We start from the raw sequence: 13819 nt of genomic DNA, 5'->3' as shown, positions 1-13819 counted from the left end.
AGAATTAATAGTGTCTGTATCTGTCCAATTCCAGGCACATTGTGCCTACAAATCTAATATGCTTCATAAGCAGTTTCAGTACCAAACTCTGGCCTGAAACCTGAATAAAATGATCTTTGTAGCAAGTGACTAAAAAATGAGAACAGTCTAGAAGAACTAGAAGCTGCGAAGCCTGTAATGGCTGCCAAAAGGGAAGAAGGGAACTTCCACTATATTAGACTTTGGTGTTTTCCTGTTTTGACTGGTGGATGAGAATAAGTGTTATTAATAACTTGAATAGATACACATGAGATGTTGATCACCCTTGCAGCAAGAGTTTGATGGCTTGTGCAGCAGAAGGAAATTGGATGGTGCTAGAACAGACAGAAGGATTTTGTAAGGCGCAGCAGCTGAAGAGCCCTTACCTCATTGTTTAGCAGAATTCAAACTTGGCACTATAAATTTCCCAGAATGTAAACTGACATCTGGAGATGCCTGACTCAATATAAGCAGCATATAATTATGAGATTCCCCCCTGCCTGACACACAGGGATATTCTTAAATGTTCTCATGACATTCTTGTGTGAAAAAGATCTTACCTCCTCCTAGCATTCTGCTGCTAAAACTATTCATCTCTTTCATCATTCCGACCACAACACCTATCTTCTTAAATCTGTTTTTAAAAGTCTGCTTCTCAATCCAGCATAAGGTATTTGTCCTAACCTGCGCAACCCTCCATGACCTTGTTTCTCCCTGTCTCTCACATCTCTTATCTTGTTGCACTCCTGCCCATGACTTTGGCTTCTCTGCTTTACTGCTCTCAAGTGGCTGAAGGTTTCTGTGACTTATGTTTGGAACTACCTCCTGGAACATCTACAAGATGGCTCCTCTCTTATTTCCTTCAGATATCTGCTTTCCTATGAAGACTTTGGCACAATGCCTGAACCCCATTCCCTACTGCACAAACTCAAGTATGCACAGCTGAACTATTGAGTTCATTCACACTATCAAAAAATGAAGCTATTTAAACATGCGTGCAAAACCGGTTTTGCACATGCATGTGAACTGCCAGAATCATGGGGGCACCATGGCGACAAAACTGCCTAAGTAGCCTCCCCTCAAAACAGGTTTAGGAGAGTGAACACTCTCCTAACCCTGTTTTTCTGCTCATCTGTCAGTTGCGGTTGCAAGCATCTGTGGTCTTTTAAAAAATCTTTAAAAATTGCCCCTTTGATCGATTGCTTTGAAACTTGGGTGGTAGTTGTCATCCATAGGTGCCTACCACACATCCCACTTTGGCACCCCTGGGTGCTACCCATAGGGAATAATGGGCCAGTTTGAACCCCATTATTCCCTATGGATAACATTATATAACCGGTTCTAGGGGATTCTAATTTGAACCAAACCATGGACCAATTCTAACAGTTAAGAATCTGAACAAGTAGAACCAGTTTGAGTTTGGGTCTAATTAGAACTGAACCATAAAGCCCAGTTTTATGCACATCCCTATATGCAGATGCTCTTCCCAGGGCAGCCTCATATAAGAGAAATATCTTGCATTGCTCACATGTAATCTCCCATTCAAATGCAAGCCAGGGTGGACCCTGCTTAGCAAAGAGGACAATTCATGCTTGCTACCACAAGGGCTGCTCTCCTCCCCAGTAAAAATTCTTGTGTCTCCTTAAAGACTAACAGATTTATTGGGGCATCAACTTTTGTGGGCTAGAATCCACTTCATCTGATGTATGATGTAATGCTCTGGGCACAGGATATTTGTTTTTGTAACAATGGGGACTGGATGGGGCAGCCATAGATTTGTGACACATCTATGCAAGCCCCAAATGTATAAAATATAAGAAAACAAAGAGTCTTGTGGTATCTTAAAGACTAAGAGGCATTGAAGAAAACTGGATGAATTTCTCTCTCTTGTTTATTAGCCACCTCTGGAGACAACTTGGAGATAGAGCTACAACAGATCAGGGAGACTGACTGGTGAATGTGCTTCCATTCCCCTGTATCTCTCTACACTGTACCCAGTTTGAATAAAGACTGAATAGTGCTGGAGTTTACTTCATCAGTTTACTTCTGTGGACTAGAGTCTACTTCATCAGAACATCCTTAACAAACAGAAGAGATAAACTGGCCCAGTTTTCCTTAGCTATGATGTCATGTGGAGGGAAGGAAGGGATTGTCACTAGGAAATAATAGGGGCCACCAATGGTCACAATCTCTATTTCACAAGCCTTTCATCCATATTTATTTGTAAGTTTGACTTTTAAATGGGACACTTCATTTTAGCGTTATTCCTGGTATTTTTAGTGTAGACAAGACAAGTCGCAGGTGTTGTGCAGGTTTGGCACGGAGTAGTACACTTTCCATTAACCTCAGCTCAGGTGAAAAAAGCAAAACCGATACTCTTGATTGCCTCAAAGCCCAATTATCCCAAGGTTTATAGCATCCCTCAAGACACTTCAATAACTGGGGATTTTTATAGTCAGGAAGAAAGATATCATGCTTGGTTATTTTTTTCACTATGGCTTCCTTTTATTTATTTTTTGTCTTCCAGCTCTTTGATGTGAAGTACATGAGGTAAGGAACATGCCAATATCTCTTGAGGGGGAGATATGTGCACTGAATATTTTCTGTTATGTTGTCAGAGCGTCCAAAGTGAAGTTAGATATTTGTGAATCTTTCCCTTTTTAAATTCTGTTTTGAACATAATTGCCTGAACCTTTTTTCTGTCATGTTATTACATGCTTGTCTGAGGGGACAGATATTAAAATTTGGCTGTGGAATATAAAGAGTTTGTTTGTTTCCCTATTCACTGTGTTGGTCTCAGGTAACCCAGGGAATACTATGAACCTTATATTCAAGATATTACTAAGAAACATTTTTTGAAGGCAGCTTGACTGCCTGCTTGTAGAATATCACAAAAAGAATTCAGTCATCAGAGAATTTGGCCCAGTTATGTTTGGCCTCAACCTTAATGATTCTACAATAGAAAAAAATCTAAAACAGAAGCCATAGAAATTTGTTAGCTTGCTTGAACATCCTTTAAACTTGTTTCTACCCTCAGAGGTGCTCTTACCCCTGGACTTGCGGGCTGAAGCCCAGGGTCTCCATGCTCCCTGGGGGTCCCCAAATCCTTTTTAGTCTGTCCCAGGTGGTATGGTTGCATTTAAAATGTGCTTGGGACTCCAAAAGTCTTTAGGTCTGATAAGATAAGGCTGCCGTGCCCCTCCTATTCTCAGCCAATCCGATTGGCTGCACCAGTTCGAACTGAGATCATGGAGCAATCAGGAGGAGCGGGGTGTAGAAATGTCTACACAAGCTGATTGTTTAAATGAATTCTTTATTTTAAAGGCTAATGATTGCAGGTGAGCAATAAACTTGCAGTAAACTTAATCAGATGCATGTTCTCTTTGTAGTGTAGTATTTCAATAACAGCTAAAAACAGCTTTAAAGCAGTCCCCTTTGTCATAGTGCACAACTGCTAAAATCAGTTCTGCCCAGAGCAGGCAGTAGTTTATCTCTTCTGCCTCTTAGCAACAAACCAAAACAATCTCACAGCCCGGCTCTAACAGCAAAAGGCATTCCCTCCTACTTTTGCAGGCAGTTTATTGAATACAAGCAGTTTTTAAGATCACCTTTCCCCCTCTTTAATGCAGCTAAATGAAGCTTAGCAATGTCAGTTATCCCCAGTTTGTTCCCAAACAATCCAAGGTTGCTCAAACAGAAAGCAGAAAGCCACTCATAGTCTATGAGCCTAGAGGACAAGAGAGAGAAAGGAGGGGGAGAAGAGAGCTCATTACTGACGTAGAGAAATATGAGCCAATTAAGACAAGGGGAATGAGAGGCGGAGGGATTGAGGAGGAGGGAAGATGGCAACGCGGAGCGCAGGCCGAGGCAGAATGCTGTTAGGCCAGCTAACGGGCTGAGAGCAGCCCTCCTGGGAAGCAGAGAAGACAGAGATTGAAAGGAGAGGAGACAAGATGAGAAAGATATGTTAGTTCTGAAAAGGGCTGGACTGAAGGCTTCTAGTAGATAAGCAATTTACCGGTCAGTCGTTTGTAGTCTCAGGAGGCCTTGGAGAAACGCCAGAAGGGCCGGAAGCTGTCCAAGCAGCTTAGGTGAGAAGCCCAGGAATGGCTAGGAAGCACAGGCTGGATCCCCATCTCAACCCAAGGGGCAGAGGATGTTCCTCCCCAATCAGGGCAGACACCCATCTCCCTGGGGTCTGAGCTGCTTTCCTTCCCATGCTAGCTCTACATGACTCTGTTCTTTCCTCTTTGGTGTCTCTCTCCTGTCAGATCATACCCCACTTGTGAGGGAGGGGCAGGTCAGTTTTATAACCTCTCCTTAGCCTCCTTGTCATATCTCAAATAAAAAACAGTCACATCAATTCTTTCTATGTCACCATCCTTAATGTAAACATTTTTTATCTCCCATCATTGACATAGTAGGTCCCAGGCCTGGCTTGTTTACAAATCCAGATGGCAGCAATCCTGTTTATTTTATTTTATTTTATTCATTTATTATTTATTAGACATATTTTATACTGCCCAAAACTTACATCTCTGGGTTGTTTACAACAAAATAAAAACAGAAAATAAAGCATTAGTTAAAACAAAAACAAAAAGTTTAAAACATTACAACAATTTATGCACAGCTTGACCAGTCTGTGGTGCCAGTTGGTGCCTTTCAGTTCCAAGTAATGTTATTCAAAGAAATAAACATGTCAGCATGCAAGCAATTCAGCAGTTACTGAGTGAAAATAATGTACCCCTAAAATATGTAGGTACATGCTATCTAAAATGTGGTTTCCAAATATGATTCTCAGCACATAATATGATTACTCTCAGCATTTAAGCACGTACTCAGACTTAGTTTCATGCTTATCACTTGACAAGTACAGTGCAAAAACAAATCTTAGGCCTTGGATAGATATAAACAATTGCCTTTGGTTACTGTAGTTCAGCAAAATCAAAAGCTCACATCCTAGTTGTCTTTTGCAGTAACAAACCTCCAGACACAGGCCTCAATTTGGCTTTTTGGGCTCTCAGAGCAGACCCCAAAATTGAAGAGGGGTTTGCCAGCTTGTGCATATAAGGTCCAGGGTCTAAAATTACCCAACTGCACCTCTGTCTACCCTACCATTTCTCCTTTTCCTTCTCATCTTTTTCCTTTACTTTCACCCTGTTCAGGTTGGCCTTCTAAGATTTCTTTTTTAGCTAGCACATCCAGAAGTTGAGAAACAAAAGTGTTTTCTTTTTCTTCTTCATGGTCTATGCATGAGTCATTTGCTCACTCTACTATCTATCCTGCTTCCTAATTTGATAACATAAAGCAGTAATTCCCAAACAGGGTGCTGAAGAGAGCTGTGAATGTGTTGTGAGAAATTTGATTATTAAATAATTAAAGTTCATGTGAGTTGAAAGTGCCCACCCTTTCCCTCAAAAGCTCTCACTGTGCTTCCTTCACATCAGCCTCTGCTGGGATCAAATAGTTTTACCACCTCAGGTGATGTTGCAGCCACTCATTCAAACTCTTCCAATGCAGAGATGCAGCAGAATGACTGATCATCAGAGGAGGCTGCGTGGTGTCTCTGTATCTGCAGCTGCTCAGTGCTTGCCTTCTAATCAGGAGGTATGCCCAGAAGATTGATTCAGAGGACATGGACTCCACTCAAGGGGGGTCATTCTTACTCTCAGACACTCTAAAAGTAAACCTTTTAGACTGTCAGAGTGAATTGTGCCTGTGGTGGGTTTTTTTTTAAGCATGACATCTAATTTAAGTCAGATAATTGACTATTTTATCTTGTTATATCAACTCTACGTGGATATCAACAAGTGAGATGCCTTTTCAACGGGGCTGTCACGGTGACTGGTCCTTTCTCTTATCACTGCTAGGGATGCTTTTTGGTGGGGTGGTGGTGGTATAGGTCTCCTATACATTTTACTGCTGCCTGATACCTGGAAATTTAGCAAGTTGGAGTTTTTATTGGCATGGGTATTGCAGGATGTTTCACCTGATAAATCTCTCCATTCACATTATTCCAGCATCCTTAATTTAAATGTAATTTGCTTGGCTGGCACTCCTTACCCATGCAAAATCCTAGATTCTCACCAAGTATTCATCTGAAATGGTTTCTAATGGATGCTAGAGACCATGTCGTTGTGTTTGCCAATCCAACCAGGAGGAGAAGTTTATTCAGCTGCCTTCCCAGTATAGATTACTACATAAGAACAGCCCTGTGGGCTCAGTCCCATGGCCCACCCTGCCCAGCATCCTGTTTCACTAAATGCCCTCAAGAAGCCCACAGGCAAGAGCTGGGGGCTTGCCCTCTCTCCTGCTGTTGCTCCCCAGCAACTAGTATTTAGAGTTGAGGCTGGAGTTGGCCTATAGCCACCAGACTAATAATTATTGATAGACTGTTGGTAGACTAGGTGGTGGCAGGAAGGGGAGAAACAGCACAGTTTAAAAGGACAATTGTAGTTCCCTTCCCCAGTACTATGGCACGGTGGCACCACTGTGTCTGTCAGTAACATTGATCTTACCTTGAAAAGTACTAGGCCGGATCACACAACTGTTAAAATCAGGGTAGAAGCTGGGCTCCCTTGTTTGGCATGAGTGTGAGAACTCATGTAAATCCCTCCAGCCCAGCTGTTTCCAAGCAGGGTAACCCAGCTTTTATATCCTGCTTTTAAATGAAGGTGGAAGAGAGGAAAGCTCTTTCCTACCTTTATTCTCTGGTCTTGAGAATTCATACAGCTCTTCTGTTCAGTCATTGCACAAAGCACACCCTTCCCTCCCAAGGGAACCATCTAGAGCTGTGGCTTCCATTCAGGGCTGTGCCCACCTCCTTCTCCTTCATAGCCAATCAGAGGACAGCTGTTGTCATCATGAAGCTTTCCCAGTCTGCTGGCATTACAAAGCATGCTAGGAATGCAGGGGAGCCTTTCAAGAACTTCCATGAAGGGGCAGGGCTTGCAGCGGCTTGTTTTTAACAATGGTTGCCGTGGCTGCCTTTTCATCTGTTTACTGGGTTTGTGGGACTAAATGGAGGTTCTGCTTGTGTGTTGCTAATGGGGTAGGAACTTCTAGCCCCCCCCCCCCATAACTGTGTGAACAAGCTTTCTTTTTCACCAACCTCCAGACACTTGGCATCCCAGGCTATCCTGTTGTCCTAAAGAATGCATGATGGTTAGGAAATGTACCTCATTTCAAAATACTATCTATCTATATATGTTATATGTTATCTGTGTGTGTATATATATATGTAATTCTGTTAAACGTACTCGTCACTAATCCCATGTGTGGCAGCTCTCGCAAGAGTTTGCAAGCAGCTGCCTGGATAATGACGGGGATGGGAGAGAAAATAGTGGGGAGCAGGAGGAGGAGGTGGGCCAGCCCAGCCGCCGGGAGGAGGCGGCCACTGCCTGGAGTGGGTGGGCAGGCAGAGATGGTGGGCGGCTGGCCAGCTGGCCCACCAGCCCTAAAGCATGGGGGGAAAGGAGGGAGAAGAAGCAGGCCGGCCAGCCCGCCATCCAGAAAGTGGGGGAGGGGGAGAAGTGGGCGATGGGGGAGAAGAAGCGGGCAGGCTGGCCAGCCAGAAAGCCAGGCGTGGGGGCGGGGGGAGAAGAACAGGCAGTGGTGGTGGCTGGGCCGGCCGGAGGCACAGGTGCTCTGCGCCCGGCCCAACTAGTTGATAAATAAAGCATCTTTCCCTCAACATCTTTCTCTAGAATTCTTAGTAACTGCTGGAAGGCCCAGATTCACATTTGTCTTATGTAAGCACCCTGCAGTTATCTCCCATGTTACACAGAATTATAGGTGTGCTGTCATTCCAGAGCATATTTTATGTATGTAATTACTGACAATTGCTAGAGAAGGAAAAGGGGGCCAGATCAGCACCATGTGAAATGCATTGTTTTTATTTGAACAACATGGTATCCTCATTCTCCATATGCAGCCAGCTAGGTTAGTTTGTGTTTGGTGTTTGTTACTCAATCTTTACAGAGGTGATGTTGATGCTGAACAATATTTGTGCCCATGCTAAATTGTAAAAACTTGAATGAATAATATAAGAGATGCTAAATGCTCTGTGTATCTGTGCAGAGACCTAGGGAATATCGCACATCTCAGCACCTCATTGCAACAAGTTACAAGATTAATACCATATCCACATCTCATTGGCACACCTACAGCAACTTGGGATTTTATGCCTTCTTTTCCTTCCTCTGTCCACAGCATGGTCTCAGTGCAACAGCAGTAAGCTGTACATCAGGATGATTTCAAACACACTGGGGGAAACTTGCATCCCAACTCAACATCTAAGCAGAATCAGAGTTTATAATATAGACATAAACTGACAGCACATTTGGCCTCTGTGGGAATCTCTCTTGTTTTCATAGCTGCTGTGTAGATGTACTAAAATTCAGTTTTTCTCTCATTCCCAATGGAAGGTAAAACGTTATGTGGCTGACATTTCTATTCCAGAGTTCCACAGGTGTTTTCTGATCAATGTTCCTCAAAAGTAAATTATCTGACCGGCTTTACAGGGATAGTAATTAAACATTGTGCTTTCTCAGGATCAAGCTAGGTCTCTTGCCTCCTGTCTCTGCATTGCACTACCTTTCACATGTTTTCAGCAAAGTGTGTTGTTTGTTGCAGGAGGATGAGGCTGCCAAAACTTCAAACTCTCCCCACCTGGGAAGGGGGGAACAGGGGAGGGGCCACATTCAGACATTACAGCAAACCATAGGTAAGCACATCAGAGGTTTGAGTTTGTGGTAATCTGGATGAGTGAAACCATGGTTTCGTCCCCCTTCTTTGGCTCCATTTTTCCTCCCAAACCTGAATTTGCACCTTCAGTTTGTAGTGAGTTCCGCTGCTGAAACCTCAAGTTCCAAAGGGCCATTGTTTCATTTAAATTCTGCCAGCTCCATAACCTGGGTTTTGTGCTCTAGCTCCTCCCAAAACCATAGAGAGGGCAGCTCAGAGCAGCCCAGAAATGGGTCAGTTCTATGCCAGCTGCGCTTCCTTTGGCCACCTCTCAGAGCTGGTGCCCCATCCTCCACCCTCTCTGTACACCTCGTGCCAGTGCTTGGCAACAGGGATGCTGCATCCCCAGAGTTCATTCACTTTGAGGGGAAGAACCACACTGGAGAAAACCCGCTTTCCCCTGCATCTTAGGGGCCCCCCTTTTCCATCCATGCTAAAAGGATGGGATGACAAGACAGGGACAGCAAGAGAGGTCTCCAGCAATTCAGGACTGCAGTGATTTTTTTGCACAGACACATGAGGCCCCAGTAACACAAGAAATTAAACAACTAGGTTTCCCTCCCACAAAGGGCACATATGCCAGGTCATTGGGGAGGGGTTTGTGATACCATGGTGCTTATCAGAAATACCAGTGTGCCAACCCTGTCCACAGGGGGCTTCCCATCTGTGCTACATCTGGAATACACCTGTGGAAACCCTCAGCCATGGCAACCTTCCTGTGGTCCAGTTAATTAAAGAGACAACACGTTGCCCCACAAATCTGGTGTCCGTCTCTGTCCATTCCACCTACTCATCAACATTGGGACTTGTGTGCTGGGAGGTGGTGGGAGGCTAGCAAGTCAGGTTTTCTGTGGCAATCCTCCTGTACTAAAATTTGAAAGACAAGGAGGCGGGTCTGACAGTCAGTGAGACCCGCTTTTGCGAGGAGAGTGGGCTAAGCCCGCTCTCCCCACACACGATCCCGGAGGGAGCCCTTGACAGATCCTGGTGGGATGCCGGCTCCTTGACAGAGCCAGTGGGGCATTTTGCCTCCCCTCCGAAGTCTCCTCATGAGTAGCTGCAGCACAGAGCCGCAGTGCGGCTACTCACGATTGGAAAGCCCGGGTTTGTGGAGGGCTAAAAAGCGGGCTAGCCGCTTGTAAGCCACCGGGCTCACCTGAGAGCCCTGTGGTTTACACGATCAGCCAAAATCGGGCTAGGCTCTCCTAGCCAATTTTGGCTGATCGTGAGAATAGCCCCAAGGGTTCCAAGGAGGTTTGATGGGCAAAGCCTAACTTGGCACCAAGGGGGATTGAGGATTGGATTTCTTGAGTAGCCTGCAACACATACCTTGGCGTGTTTCCCAGCATGTAGAATCTTTACTTAAAATTAGCATAGAAAACATTGAGGCTATTCTCATGATCAGTGAGAAGAGCCTGGATGAGGTTTGCGGGGAGAGTGGGCCAGGTGGCCGAACTGGCTGCCCACACAACTGCCAGCTCCATTACAGAGCCAGTGGGGGCTGGGGGGATAGGGGGCCATGCAGTCCCTGGAAGTTCCAGCATGCCCTGCGCGAGCGTGCAGGGCATGCTGGAGAGGCCCCCGAGCCAGGAGGCTGCTTTTAAGCCTCCTGGTTGGGGGTCTACTTGTGAGTTGCTGTGGCGTGGAGCCACACAGTGGCAACTCACGGTCGTAGAGCCCAGTTTAGCAGAGCACTTGCTCCGCTAACCTGGGTTTAGGGGAGGGTTACTTAAGCGGGTTAACTGCTTGGAGGCCACCGGGCTTGCCTGCGAGCCCAGTGGTTCTCATGGTCAGGCAAAATCGGGCTAGGCTCTCCTAGCCTGATTTCGCCTGATCATGGGAATAGCCTCATCATGACAGCTTCCGTCTGGAGAAAGAGAAGCGCATGCACAAGGAACCCTTTCATTCACAAAACACCTGCTCTAGCATGGCTGCTCAGCAAGGCATCCTTTTAAAGGTGTTGCATATGATAGACAGATAAACCTTATTGTGGTCTTTGACCAGTACAGAAGCATGAAGAAAAAACAAACGCTCTGAGCCATTTTTGGAAGGGCAGTATAAAAATCAAATAAATAAATAAATAAATAAATAAATAAATAAATAAATAAAATACACATACAGTATAACAACAGCATAGCTTTACGAATATACAGTGGCATGATAAATTATTCCACTGCAGTGGTCATTAGTTGTTGTAGTATATTCTTTGCTATTAAACAAAATTTAGCCACATTATGGGTAGTGTGGGCTTGATGATCTGATAAAAGAAATAAAATGTATGCTTCATCTCCTCTGCCTGGTAGATCCTTAATCAAGGGTAAAATTAAGGATTCACGCGAATCGCTGTAAAAGTTACAATATAATAAAACATGACCCACATTTTCTATGGCCTGTGTACTACAGGGGCAGTAGCGTTCAGAGTAGGGAGCCCCACCATATCTGCCATATAGCACTGCTGAGGACAACACATCAATGCGGGCCAGCACAAATGCTCTGTGATATTTGGAAACTATTAGGGTTTGACAGGGTTAGGGCTTGGTGCTAAAGTTATGTCTCCATAATTTAAGTAATTTTGGAGCCTTGCTTAACTCCTGTTGCCATTCCATGTCCAATATTCTTCGTTTAACAGCTTTTTTGGATTGCTCATGGCCCATGGATTGCAGCACTTCAGGGAAAAAGCCACAAGAGGCGAGCCTTTCTTTAACAGCTGACTTCCACTGTGTCTGAAAACTGTCTTCAAGCATCAGTGGGGCCAGGCCCATTGGTGAGAATACCACCTTCAACCAATAGTTAAGGGTAGTAATCCACACTCGGGTTTCCACTCGCGTGACTCCCAATTCCAGTCTTAATGCTGTACTGGAGACGCATTTGGGGGCTTGTGGTGTTGCATGTGTTGTCTGGTTGGGCAGGAGGACATTGGTTGCCTTGAATGCCTGAACATCGTCTGTATTTTTAAAGTTCCCATGGACAGTACTGTTCCCTTGAACTGTATAGAGGGATGCCTATAAATCTGCATATATGTGTGTGTGTGTGTGTGTGTGTGTGTGTGTGTATATATATATATATATGCATCTAGATGTTCAGCCTTGGCTCCCCAGTTTGGATGTACCCCAGACTGGTGCAATATTATGCATTCTGGCAAAGAAAATCTACCACGAATGGGAAAACCCCAAGTCTGAGTTAAAAGAAAGTCCTTGGTTTTTTTAGAACAGCGATCCTGTTCTTTTTGTATCAGTTTGTACGGGAAGCAAGGCCCAGCCCCTTCCCCAGAGTGAAAGTCTTGGCCATACCTCATGAATGGAGCTGTCCAATGGGACAAAAGGGAAAAGCCCTGCTCGGAAGTGTTCGAAAATCCTGAGGCTATTCTGACGATCAGGTGAAATTGGGCTAGGAGAACCTAGTCCAATTTCGCCTGACTGTGTGAGCCACCGGGCTCGCAGGTTAGCCCGGTAGCTTCCAGGTGGTTAACCCACCTAACTACCCCTCTCCGCAAACCCAATTTTTAAAATAATGAGTAGCCACGGCGCGGCTCCACGCCACGGCTACTCATGAGGAGACCCCCGACTGGGAGGCTTAAAAGCAGTCTCCCGGCTTGGGGGTTCCTCCAGTATGCCCTGCGTGCTCATGCAGAGCATACTGGAGCTTCTGGGGGCCGTGCGGAGCCAGCAGTCATGTGGGAGGCCGCTCATGGAGCCGGCAGTTGTGTGGGAGGCCGCTGCGGCTGCCCAGAGCAGACTGGCTGGTCGTCTGTGAGGAGAGAGGGCTTAGCCTGCTCTCCTCATAACCCCCCTAGAGGCTCTTCTCACCAATCATGAGAAGAGCCTCCTTGTGTGATAATAAAATGTGCAATAGATGCTTATGCCCTTCTCCCAATGACCGCTCTCTCATGAGAGTGCCTCGGCATAGAGACAAGCATGCAGGCTGGAGGGCTGTTTCTGCCTAACCTGGTTGCTACTTCCGTGCAAGCCACAGGGAAGGATCCCTCAGCAACACCTTTCTTGATCCTGGCAACTGCCGCGAACTAAGAGTGTAAGTGCTCCCTCTGGTAGACCGGTCTTCATGTTAACAAGTATCCATGCTCCCCCCCCCACTTCACAGTCACATGGCTAACCAGGGATAGCTCTAACCCACAGGTGCCCTGCCCCGGAATGCCCCAGGGTGGCCTATTTACACAGGCCACCCTGGGGCATTCCGGGGCAGGGCACCTGTGGCCTATTTACATAGGCCACAACTCCGGTCCCATCCTGGCCTGTTTAGCTCTGGATATAGGATCCATCCCTGGTCTTTCCTACACTGCCCACCCGAAACCACTCAGACACATTAAGTGTACTGGACTCCTTGGAAGTCTGGAAGGGCTGAGTGGACAGGGGAAGGTATGGAATAGGAGCTCTATTATTAACCGGAGATACTGGTAGCCTCACATTAGTGGGGCCCCCTATCGTTGGAAGGCCTACCTCATGAGAGTGCAGTCAAATGGAGAGCTGAAACAGATGGTGCCTCTGTTTTTCTCTGATGGACTGGCCCTCTCATGAGAGAGCTAATTCTTGGCCAGCAAGCCAGCACAGGGCCAAGAGTATGTGAAGGCTTCCTGGACTGCTTGGCCTGGGTCTGCAACTCTAAGAGCATTCTTTGCCACTGTGGACCAAACCCCAGGATTCTTTGCCTGCCCTCATATACGTATTTCCTCCTAAGAAGTCACTAAAATCCCATCCCCTAGTAACAGATAACTAGCCTCAGACCTTCCTCTGGTGGGAGTGCTGGCATCTGGGATCCTCCCCTGGGATGTGTTGGCATGTTCCTAGGTATGGTCCCCCCACCTCTATGTACATGTATCCCACAGATTCAAGGCTACTTTGTTTGTTTGTTTGTTTGTTCGATTTTTAGACCGCCCTTACAAAATAGCTCAGGGTTGTTCACAAACATCAAAGACCCTTTAAAACAATTTAAGAGCACTGGAAGGCCAGGCCAAACAGGTAGGTCTTTAGGGCTCTCCTAAATTCCAATAAAGAATTCAAATTACGGATGTCTGCAATATACATTGCAATAAAAACTCCAT

The 13819-nt window shown here is 45.6% G+C and overlaps 1 protein-coding gene and 1 long non-coding RNA gene across 3 annotated transcripts in view; one reads left to right on the top strand and one right to left on the bottom strand.

Moving 5' to 3' along the window:
* Positions 1–6839, bottom strand: part of LOC128329806 (uncharacterized) — a 36734-nt gene extending 29895 nt beyond the window's left edge. Inside the window, exon 1 of the long non-coding RNA XR_008309797.1 lies at positions 6720–6839. This is a non-coding gene — a long non-coding RNA (uncharacterized LOC128329806). The remainder of the gene's footprint in view (positions 1–6719) is intronic.
* LRRC3B (leucine rich repeat containing 3B) overlaps positions 1–13819 on the top strand; it is a 402453-nt gene that overhangs the window by 173333 nt on the left and 215301 nt on the right. The window lies entirely within an intron of this gene.

This window comes from Hemicordylus capensis, chromosome 6 (assembly GCF_027244095.1).
Source record: "Hemicordylus capensis ecotype Gifberg chromosome 6, rHemCap1.1.pri, whole genome shotgun sequence".
In the NCBI taxonomy this organism is placed as follows: domain Eukaryota; kingdom Metazoa; phylum Chordata; class Lepidosauria; order Squamata; family Cordylidae; genus Hemicordylus; species Hemicordylus capensis.
This window is presented reverse-complemented; position numbering and strand designations above follow the sequence as displayed.